Raw genomic sequence first — 12,058 nt, forward strand, 5'->3', positions numbered from 1 at the left:
AAAAAAAAAAAAAAAAAGAAAGAATGTAGAGAAACTAGTTGTCTGTCATGTATAAAAGCCAAGCTCCTGAACAGGTTAAATACTAACTCCTAGCACAAGGCAAAAACAGAAATATCTGCCAGTACATCTACTGGGATCAGAGACCTGCAGGCTTTGCCAGGAGTCCTAGAAATCACCTTCTGCCCAGATGTATAGGAATCCAAGCACCTTCTTCAGACTCAGACAGAATGGAATGGAACTTCGCAATCTTTAGCTCAAAGGACATTCCAGATCACCACCTCTTAGGCTGGGTTGAAGACAGCTTTAATGATGGGACGGATCAGGTCAAATGATACAATATAAAAGGAATCTGCTCATCCTTTCACTGAGCAGATCTTTTTTGAAAGCTTACTTACTGTGAGTCAAGCATTGTGCAGGGCACCCACATGGCTCAAATGCACAGTTCACATTCCTACCTTCTAGAAGCTCCTAGGAAAGGCATATAAATAAAAGATTACAGTGTAGTTTCTAAATTCAAAAAAGGGATAGAATATTGTGATAATATGAAGGACTCAGGAGCAGGTTAAAGAGACTTTACAGAGGTGAATGAGCAGGAATAGAACCTAGAGGCAGGAGGCTGGCTGCGGTGGTTCACTCTTGTAATGCCAGCACTTAGGGAGGCCAAAGCAGGAGGATCATCTGAGGTCAGGAGTTCGAGACCAGCCTGGCCAACATAGTGAAACCCTATCTCTACTAAAAATATAAATATTAGCTGGGTGTGGTGGTGGTGGGCACCTGTAATCCCAGCTACTTGGGAGGAAGAACCTAGAGGTGAGGAATCCCAATGGCAGGTGAATCTAGAATTTAAGTCTTCTGGTTCTTTAATGTGTTTCTTTTTACCTAGGCAGGCTCACACTTTTCATACTTCATGTATTTACCTCATCCACCAACTTGATAAAATTTTGCAGTGGCTAGGAGATTGGAGTTTATTGCTGTGGCTGTTTCCTCTGAATAAACCAGCATCCCTGAGTGAGATTATGTCTGTAATTCTTATTTGGACTGGAGTACTGAACTGACCATTCTCAGGATGTTTTGTTGGGTTTTTTTTTTTTTTTTTTAGACAAGGCCTCTGTCACTCAGGCTGGAGTCCAGTGGCATGATCATAATTATCTCACTGCAGCCTCAGACTCTTGGGCTTAAGTGATCCTCCCTCCACAGTCTCCCAAGTAGCTAGCACTACAGGCATGCACCACCACACCTGACTAAAAAAAAAAAAAAATTTTCATTTTTTTGTATGGATGTGGGTTCTGCTATGTCGCCAAGGCTGGTCTTGAACCCTTGACTTCAAGTGATCCTCCCACCTAAGCCTTCTAAAGTGCTGGTATTACAGGTGTGGGCCACTATGCCCAGCCTTCCTTGGGTTTTACTAATTATTCTATACTAGGGTTTCCCCATCATTTGTCATCCAGGTGACATTCACCTCATTTGGGGTACAACAAGCCATTAATTGTTCTTCATTTAATATTTTTGTATTCCTTGCAAAAGCAATAGTGTAATCAAAGTATAAGCTACTCTGTCCCCTCCCCTTTGTAAAAGCCTCAGGTTCTCTGCATTTTCTTAGTGGGGCTAAATCTGTCTTCCTACTCAGAAGGGGCATGAAAGGAAACTCATAGTACTAAGGCACCCTAGAAAGATATTAACATAAATCTAAGTTCTTTTAAGACTGGAAGTTAGAAAGTAAAGATTGCTAAGGAATAAGTCACCCACACCTTACTCACTCTTAGCATAATTAAAACAAGATAATTCTTTTTTTTTTTTTGCGACGGAGTTTCACTCATGTTACCCAGGCTGGAGTGCAATGGCGCGATCTCGGCTCACCGCAACCTCCGCCTCCTGGGTTCAGGCAATTCTCCTGCCTCAGCCTCCTGAGGAGTAGCTGGGATTACAGGCACGCGCCACCATGCCCAGCTGATTTTTTGTATTTTTAGTAGAGACGGGGTTTCACCATGTTGACCAGGATGGTCTCGATCTCTCAACCTCGTGATCCACCCGCCTCGGCCTCCCAAAGTGCTGGGATTACAGGCTTGAGCCACCGCGCCCGGCCAAAACAAGATAATTCTTAAGATAATAAGGTAAACACTGAAACTAAGTGCATTGCTTCTTTTTCTCCCTTATTTCAAACTCCCTTTTGCTCCCCAACCACACATACATACACATGTGTGTATGCATACTGTGTAATAATTCGGGAGTTTTGAATTGAACACAGAAAAACTAAATTACAATTCCAAATTAAAGTACTTTTCTTCAGTGGTCACACACACAAAAAATACATTGGACTGGGTACAGTGGCTCACATCTGTGATTGCAGCTCTCTGGGAGGCTGAGGTGGGCAGATTACCTGAGGCCAGGAGTTTGAGACCAGCCTGGCCAACATGGCGAAGCCTTGTGTCTACTAAAAATACTGGTGGCACAGGCCTATAATCCCAGCTACTTGGGAGGCTAAGGCAGGAGAATTGCTTGAGCCCTGGAGGTGGAGGTTGTAGTGAGCCGAAATCATGCCACTGCACTTCAGCCTGAGCAAAAAAAAAAAAAAAAAAAAAGAGAGAGAGAGAGAGAGAGAGAGAGATACATCGAAAAGGAGAATCATCTAGTGACTATGATTAATTTTTGCTCAGTGGTTTGGGAAAACTGGCAGTCAGAAACCTAGCATCTTCTATATGGCTTTTCCATTAAGTTTTTACCATTTGATCATGGGCAAACTACTTTTTTCCTCTAGACCCCCTTTTGTTCCTCTGTAAAATGAGGGGCCTGTTAGGGAAACTCCAGCATTCAGACTCTATACTGTCACACATACTTTAGTGTCCTTGTAGCACTGTTTATAGATAGAATGGACCCTAGTCCTAAAAGGGATTCAGGAAATGGGTTATCATTTTTCTTAGGCAGTGCCCCAGATTTTGAAATTTAGTTCTTCTTTTTATCTGTTAGTGATTGAAATTACGGTTCATCTGTTGTTTCTTTTAAGTAGTAATGGTTGGTTGGTTTTGTTTTGTTTTGGCCTATCTTTATCAGAGTGCAGCAGTTCTCCAGTCCAGGGACTTAGGCTTTATTACCACACATCAGATTCCCTGTAGGAAATGGGAAAACCTATTTCATATATATACATATCGTTTCTTGGTTGTTTTTTTAAAGCAAGCATCAGTGGATACATTATGTATTTCTATGTTTTAACTACTTTATCAAGTGCTTTTATATTCCCTCAATCCTCACAGCTATGTGTTTTGTTGTACTCAGACCCCTGAGCATCTGGCTGGCATGATGTCTTGGGTATTCACCCCTTCTGTGGGCTTGAACTTCTTGACCCTGACCGCCCCCCTCCCCAGATTGCCTCTTTCAAATCTAGTGTCCTGAGTCTTGTAACTATGAGGCCACTGCTTAGCCCAGTTGGTAGATATTGACCTCATTATATTCTTTCAGGTTGACCACATTTCTGATCTACACAGTATGAACTGTAGTCTGGAATATGCACTCCTTTGTGCCTGGTTTCTGTTCTTGGTCTTTTGGCTGGTTCACATTTTGCAGTCTGCTGTTTATGGATAGAATTACTGAGGCAGGATATGTGATATCTGAAGGTAGCAGGCACTTGTAATTTTAGTTATTGCCTTAGCTGTTGGGCAAGGAGGATCCAATGAAGTGAATCTGGGTAGGCTGGCCAGAACTAAAAATAATTGGCTCTAAGGAACAGTTTCTATGTTTGTTCTTTGCGTTGGTATTTTCCACTTCTTCAGAATATGAGGGCCAACTACCACGTTCTTCAGTCATGCTGCAACATCTGCCATGACCAGTCATGCCTCTTCCAATAGGCAGTACCCTCACATGAGACACAAAGGCTGCTGAACATACTGCCTAGTGGAGCCCCACGCTGAAATCACACTGTGAGTTGGACATAGCAGCGGGCCTGTGATTGATTCCTTGAATGCCTGTTTCAACTTCAGATATGAGAGTCATAGAACTGTGAATCTGGGAGCACCTTAAAGATTCCCCTCCTTTTATAGAGGAAGAAACTGAAGCTAAGAGCAGTTAAATGAATTTCTAAGACTCTTAACTATTAAGTGACACAGAGAGATTTTAAAATCTGGCCTTCTGACTCAAAGCCAAATTAATTTTTTCCCCACAACCCAAAGATAGGTGTCAGTAAATTGAGGGTGCATATATGTATGTGGTTCAGGTGAGGTGACTAGTTTTTGAGAGAATGGGGTTGTTGAGGCTTACCTGATTTCTAAGATATTTTCCAGACTTTCCTCTGGTATATTCGGACTGCATTGCAACAATATCTTCCCCATCCCTAGACCTTTTTTTTGGGGGGGGGGATGGGGCAGGGTTTCCTCTCACCCAGGCTAGAGTGCAGTGATGTGATCACAGCCCACTGCAGCCTTGGCTTACTGGGCCCAGGCAATTTTCCCACCTCAGTCTTCCGAGTAGCTGGGACCACAATTGTGTGCCACCATGCCCACCTAATTTTTCATACTTTTTGTAGAGACAAGGTTTTGCCATATTGCCAAGGCTGGTCTCCAACTCCTGGGCTCAAGTGATCTGCCCACCTCAGCCTCCCAAAGTGCTGGGATTACAGGTCTGAGCCATGGCGTCCAGACTTTCATAATTTTCATCACATATTATATATGCTTAATTATATTATTCAGTTATATTAATAAAAAGGATAAGAAAGCAAGAATTCAACTGTGTTCCATTACTAAGGCCTTTCTGTACCCAATCTTGCCTTGTATTTTTTCTTGTTACTAATTGGAGTCATGATTCTCCTGGCATTCTTCATTTTGTTATACCTCACTTCCTTTTCCTTAGCATGATCTTTGCCATAGAGTATGGAAACCAGGTTTCTTGCCAATTAACCTGTATTGTGCCTTGTCTTGTATTACTACTGAATAACTCAAGATCAAGAGAAAGAAATGTATATGAGGCTCAGTTCATGTTCAGGGCAGAGGTACGTGGAAATTCACATTTTTTTTTCAGCATTGCAACATTGCCATTCATGATCATGAATGTAGCCCTGTATCAGGTACTGAAGGTAATGCAAAAGGTATTAAAGTTGATCCTTGCACTCTTTTTTTTTTTTTTTTTGAGATGGAGTCTCACTCTGTCTCCCAGGCTGGAGTGCACTGACGCGATCTCGGCTCACTGTGACCTCTGCCTCCCAGGTTCAAGCCATTCTCCTGCCTCATCCTCCCGAGTAGCTGGGATTACAGGCGCGAGCCACCACACCCAGATAATTTTTTTGTATTTTGTGTAGAGACAAGGTTTCACCATGTTAGCCAGGGTGATCTCTATCTTCTGACCTTGTGATCCGCCCACCTTGGCCTCCCAAAGTGCTGGGATAACAGGCGTTAACTACTGGGCCCGGCTGATCCTTACACTCAAGGGAACTTGAGTGGTATGAATAGAGAAGGCGAGTTTTTGGGGACAGAGGCTATAGTTTAGCAAGCTTCTCTCTGCTGGACCTTGGTAATTTCTTTACATTTTATAGACCAAAGAACAGTCTTAACTTGCCCCTTTTTTGTAAAAGCATTATTTAAAAACTGTAATCAAATTATTGCAGTTTATGGCAAATGGCGTTTTATTTACTTATTTATTTATTTACTTGGCAAAAAGGGTAGAAAGTCATGCAAATGATCTTAAAAAAAAAAAAAAATCTAAATTTTTTCTTCACCTTGGAAAAAGACTTCCCTTGGATTGCTGATAGAATATTTCACAATTTGCTATGTTACTGCAAGATGGTGACTTACAGCTAGACAAGAAAAATCAGCTTTGTTCAAAGTAAGAGTATAGCCTATCCTTACAGTGTAATTTTTTTCCCCAGAATTTTGTTTTCTGGGTCTTTCACTTTGAACATACAATTTGTGAGCTCAAAGCCCTGGGCAGCAAAGGACCTTGCTGAGTTAAATGGCAGTACGCTGTGGTGGGTGGGGAATACTCCAAGCTACAAATTGTTAGAGTCCCTAAGTCTGGAGGTGAAAGAAAGATAAACTACCCCCAGTGTGTTCACATGACACCTAAAATATTATCAGGTTGGAAAGAGCAGGGCTGGTAGTGGAGGGAGCAACTGAGCTCATCCAAGGAACCAAGTGGGGGCAGGGACAGGTGTAAATGCATCAGGGGTATGTTGTCACACAAATGTCTTATAATTAGAATACCTATCCCCAAAGCCCTGGTCACTCAAGTCTTTAAATGAACCCTTTATTAAATTCTTCCATTGTACAGAGCTACAGATGGAACTCTAATGGGTTTTGGGGACCCCACTCAAGTCAGTTTTCAAATGAATTTGATAAGTTGCTATGACAGCAAACCCACTCTTCCTTTGAAATATGAATGCCTGCAATTTTAATACGATGTTAAGGTGTGGGATATGTTTAAGTCCAATTTTGAGCAGTTTCCTGGATTCATTGTTCTTCGGGGGTTATTGCTGGGGATTGGCAAATGAATCTTGCTTATTTTTAAAACAGTTTTCTGAGTGGGTGAATGTGGAAGGGTGGGCATGGTATCAGATAAGTGAGTGTGTGGGTATACATGTATCTATATCAGTGAAAGCCAAAATAATTACTATCCTCAGTGCTTGGATTGGCACCATACTGTGTTTTAAATTGCAGATCTAAACAGAGTGCTAGTTAACAGGAAATTACATTCTCAGATTAACAGTAGCATTTCGTTGTTGCAGAAAGCAGCAGGTTCCTTCCTTTCTCTTTCATTCATTCTTCTTTTCTTTCTTTCACATTTGTAAGTACATTTAACACCCAACTGCATGAGGAGAGACGGGGATTGAGGGAAAGATGATTTTTTTCTTGAATACTGGGGAATTGGTGTGATGTCACTGCAAGCTCTGTGTGATCGTAGGTGGTATTAGAGCTCCAGGAGCGAAAGCGGGGAGAGCAGTGGAAGAGACGATGTCGCTCTCAGACAAGCAGGCAGTCTCTCTCACTGCCGCGTACGGTCAGCTCAGTAGGGGCAAGCCTGCAGAGTGCCGAATGGACTCTCCAAAAGAAATCAGTCATACTGGATTCGAATGGCAGAGGACAGAGGGCAAACTGAATGAAATCGGGCTGAATGTCAGCATGGACGGGCAGCCGAAAGATGGGCTTGTGAAGAATGCCAGCTTCCTGGAGCAGAATAAGCTCTGCTTTTTTGAGGGGAAGCTAGACAAAGAGCTCAGCATTGAAGTGCAGGACAAGGACTATCAAGCAGCCTCCGGTCACCTTGAGAGCAGGTATGTGATTTCAGAGACCTGCCATCCCTTGGAGGGGAACTCGGTATACCAGAAGACCTCCGCGTTCCATTTGGGACTCATAGAGGGGCCAGACAAAAACAAAACCATTCCAGTTCAAGGGAAAGTGGCAGGGAAGAATGGACTAGAAACCAAGAGCCAGTCGGATTTGGATTTCCCTGGGGCTGCTGACATCCCTACCAGATATGTTAAGGAGCAGGAAACCAGTGTTTGGAACCCCAACTTTCATCGTTTGGCTCAAGGCCCTCTGGGCTCAAGGGAAGCAACTCCAGGAGAGATGGAGAAAAGCATCACCCCTGGCTGCCCAGTGATTGGGGTGGTAAATGATAACTCGGAGCAGCTGAAATGTGAGTCCCCACTCCTGGTGTCTCTAGCCCACCCAGCCCCTATTATTGAGCACTCACCCACCACCATTCCACCAATCACTATGGTGGAGTTCACCCAGGAACATTTGAATGCAGGCTCTCACATCAGAGACCATGATCAGGAGTTGGAGAAATTGAGCTCTACCGAGGAGGAGGCTGTGCTCAACCAAGCCCCCCAGCAGAAAAAGGCAGTGCGCAGGGCCCTGTCTGAATGTTCTCACCTCTCAGTTCCCCCAGCTGTCAACCTTGCAGATAAGTACCCTGAACTCCCTGCCCGAGAAGAGCCTTCTGGGCTCCTGCCTCCCTCCAGTAGCCCAATGCCTAGTCCTATGCCTGGGAAACTGGGAGCTCCTGTCATGAAGCGTTCCATGACTGTGGGTGAGGAACAGACAGCTAGCTACACATTGAGCCCTGAGAAACTGCCCAGCTTGTCAACTAAAGAGATACCTCCTTTCATCTGCAAGGACCCAGTGGCCAAGAAGAGAGAAGAACTGGCCCACTTCGGCAACAGCAGCAGCAACTCTGGCAAGAAGGAACTCAGCACTGCTGGATTGTATCTCCATAGTAAACTGGAACAGATTCCTGAAGGGAGCAGCAAGGAAAAAGGGCAGGAAGATATTAGTGAAACTAGAATTGATTCCTGCTCCCAGGTCTGCCAGCAAGGAGAGAAACAGCCAGGACAGACAGCTCTGGCAGGGAAGAAAGAAATTGAGGTCACTGCAACCCAGAGCACTCCAACGTTCCTGTGTGAAGAGCCCCCACGTGATGGTATGTTTCTAAATTTTGCCTCCATTGGGATCAAGCAGACAGCAAGGAAGGAACCAAAGTGACAGATTACCGGCAGGAGCACTAAGCAGCTTTTTACAGCTGGGTTCTGTGACTGCCTGGGGAAAGCTTAATTCCCTTGTGTTGGAAGCTTGCTGGGAGTGAGGCAGAAAAGAGAACAAAGTGAATCTGACAGGGTCAAGGCGAATGTCTTGCTAGCATGACACATAGTGTGAATTGAATATGTGGGTTGGGGGTGGAATGGGGTCAGAGAATGGTGGGCATAAAAACTAGAGCCCCTTTCTTGACCTCGTGTCACCCTGTCCAACCCATCCACCGTCTGCCCAGCCCTCAGCCCCTAGTTGGTTTGAACCAGTTGATTCCTGAGCTCTAAATCTTCCAATGGCAACTGATTGATTTCCTTGCTTGAAAATCTGTCACTTTGTATAGATTCACAATGGGTTTATCAGCACTAACCTCCTCTCATTAAGTTGCACGGCCTGGGTGGAAGCTCTGTTTTCTATTTTGCTTTTAAGAACGTTTTACTTTTGTTCAAGCTGAAAAAGAGCCCTTTAGAGCTAGCTATTTAATATTCTTTCTGTGTTCTTCATGTTTGACCCAATCTTGCTGCTATTTTTCTCTTTTTTATATGTGTTTTTGGGAGGATTTGTAGGGAGAAAGAGAAGAAACAGAAAGGGGGGAGAGGAGGAGAGACTTGCAACCTAATAAAACAGCTGAGTGTCGGGGGTGTTTGTGACTGCCTTCTGTGTCTTTCTTCCTGGCCCCGTCCCCCATCCCCCCACAGCTCTTATTGTGGTGGTCTAAAAAAGCTTGTTTTTCTCCGAGTGCGGTTTGAGCACAAAGGGCCATAATTCACAAGCTTGTAAATGGGAATTTAAAACATGTGTTTTGCTTGTTTAAAAAAAAAAAATCTTATTTCCTGGGACCTGTTTTCTCTAATATTTATTACTTGCAGTACATTTTAATGAAATTTTTTTCTTTGAAAGAAATGATATTTTCGTTGTTTTTTGCTTTTTGAAGTTTTCTCTTTTTTTGAGACGGAGTTTCGCTCTTGTTACCCAGGCTGGAGTGCAATGGCGCGATCTCGGCTCACCGCAACCTCCGCCTCCTGGGTTCAGGCAGTTCTCCTGCCTCAGCCTCCTGAGTAGCTGGGATTACAGGCACATGCCACCATGCCCAGCTAATTTTTTGTATTTTTAGTAGAGACGGGGTTTCACCATGTTGACCAGGATGGTCTCGATCTCTTGACCTCGTAATCCACCCGCCTCGGCCTCCCAAAGTGCTGGGATTACAGGCTTGAGCCACCGTACCCGGCCTACTTTTTGAAATTTTCTTTCCATACAAGGGCAGAGTAAAGAAATGATATTTTCTAGGGGAGTGGTAAGTAGAAGACATACAGGTGTTTTCGGGTTTTGTTTTTTTTATGGAGATGGGCAGAGAAGCTTCACAGTTCCTCTTTGATTTCTTATGACACCAGGATCGCAAGCATTCAGGTGTCCTGTGCTGTTGCTTCCTTCTAGCTGTGGCAGAATTGTAAGCTCCTCCTGGACAGGACTCTGTCATCTTTTTCTTGATTCCCAGGTGCTTTGTGCAGTACCACATACCTTCTAGGTGATCATGAGTGAAGACTTTCTTTCAGAACAAGTTCTTTCTAATTCACACTAACAGAAGTTTGTGCCAATAGAAAAAAATTTCAGATGACTGACAAATCCACTGATGCATTCACCTGATAAATGTTTAAATGCTGATTCTGCTAACCACTATGTAGATAAAACTTTTATTTGAAGATTGTTTCATTTAACATGCCTACTATTTGCATTCACTGTCTAGACACTGGAAATTTTCCTTATCCTTAAGCAACTTACGATCCAGTTGGAGGGCTGGGGGGCAGTGAGAGGGCTGTGAATCATGGAAACATTTGAAGTGGGCTTTGGAACCCTAGGATGCCAAACAATGCCGAGGGAAAGCCTTCTAGACAAAGGAACTCATAAGCAAAGGTATGAAGCCTAGGCAGCTCATGTTAGTTAAGAGAACAATGGAGGATTTGCAGGGCATCCAGCCACAGGAAATGGTGCCAGGCTGCCACCATTGTGTATATCTCTCTTGGGACCTCTGCTTTTCCCTGCACATGTGCTCTATTTTCTTCCCTTCGGTAATCTGTATTTCCTCTGTCATCTCTTTTTGCTTCCCTGTGACTCTTTCTGCTCAGGACAGAATGACATTGAGTTACCATGATTTGAACTCTGTGGCCAGCTTTGTTACCACCATATATGTCAGGGTTCCAATGTCACATGACTGACATTTCCATGTCTTCGTCTATACTGACAGTGAGCGAGTAATTATCTCTTACTGGCTCAGCTTGGTTCAGTCAGCTGTATACTGGGTCCCATAGCCTTCTTAACCAATTTGAGCCATTTAGACCCACCTGCTTCATTCACCTTGAGGTTTCTCTAGAGGAGAGAGTGTGGGTTAAGGAATAGTCCAAAGCCACCTTTACATATGTGGCAAGAAATGATGGGAGAAAATTCTAGAAAGTTGTTTGGAATCCAATCTTGCCAAGCTTCAAATGCCCCACTGAAAAGTTTAAACCTTACTACCATGTTGTGAAAACTATGGTGATGTCTATGACAGCAGATAAAGTAGCTCCAGGTCAGCTTTAGAAGACTTACTTGTTCACAGTAAGTATGATGAACTGGAAGACAAAGAGTTGAAGGCAGACAATCCTGTTAGGAAAATTTGATTCAGGTAATGGCAGATGAAACACTGAGGACATGAGAGGGGAAATGTAACAGGTGAAGATAACTGAAAGTGAAACTGGAATGTGGAAGGTGTGTGAGAAAGAGGAATTGAAGGTCATGCTGTGATGTGAGTCTGGTTTTCCTAGCCAGTGGTAGTATAGATAATAGAACGACCCAACAAAAGAGTACAATTCAGTGAAGGAATTAATGAGTTCCACTTCAGATATTCTTTTGTGAAACTCTGGGGATATGTGAGTGGTAGTCTCTAGAATTGCCTGATAGCCAGGCTTGGTGGCTCATGCCTATAATCTCAAAACTTTGTGAGGCCTTGGCAGGCAGATTACTTGAGGCCAGGAGTTTGAGACCAGCCTGGGCAACTTGGCAAAATACAAAAAAGTTGAGGGTAGTGGCACATGCCTATAGTCCCAACTACTTGGGAGGCTGAGGTGGGAGGATCACTTGAGCCCAAGAGGATGAGACTACAGTGAGCCAAGATTGTGCCACTGCACTTCAGCCTGGGGGGTAGACCAAAATCAAGTCTCAAACAACAAAAAAGAAGTTGCCTGAACAGAGAGACAGCAGTTTCTGCTTATGCACAGTTACATTTACTTGTACAGGTTGAGTTACTGTATGCCTGAATCATAAACAATGTGACTTTATGAAATATTCATGTTGTTTACTGAAAAATGCTGAGCTTATTGAAAAATATTTATAGCCGGGCGCGGTGGCTCAAGCCTGTAATCCCAGCACTTTGGGAGGCCGAGGCGGGTGGATCCCGAGGTCAAGAGATCGAGACCATCCTGGTCAACATGGTGAAACCCTGTCTCTGCTAAAAATACAAAACATTAGCTGGGCCTGGTGGCATGTGCGTGTAATCCCAGCTACTCAGGAGGTTGAAGCAG

The 12,058-nt window shown here is 43.8% G+C and overlaps 1 protein-coding gene across 42 annotated transcripts in view; it reads left to right on the forward strand.

Annotated features, from left to right (window-relative positions):
* MAP4 (microtubule associated protein 4) overlaps positions 1-12,058 on the forward strand; it is a 227,820-nt gene that overhangs the window by 185,709 nt on the left and 30,053 nt on the right. The window lies entirely within an intron of this gene.

Source organism: Cebus imitator, unplaced genomic scaffold (genome assembly GCF_001604975.1).
Source record: "Cebus imitator isolate Cc_AM_T3 unplaced genomic scaffold, Cebus_imitator-1.0 Scaffold0, whole genome shotgun sequence".
In the NCBI taxonomy this organism is placed as follows: domain Eukaryota; kingdom Metazoa; phylum Chordata; class Mammalia; order Primates; family Cebidae; genus Cebus; species Cebus imitator.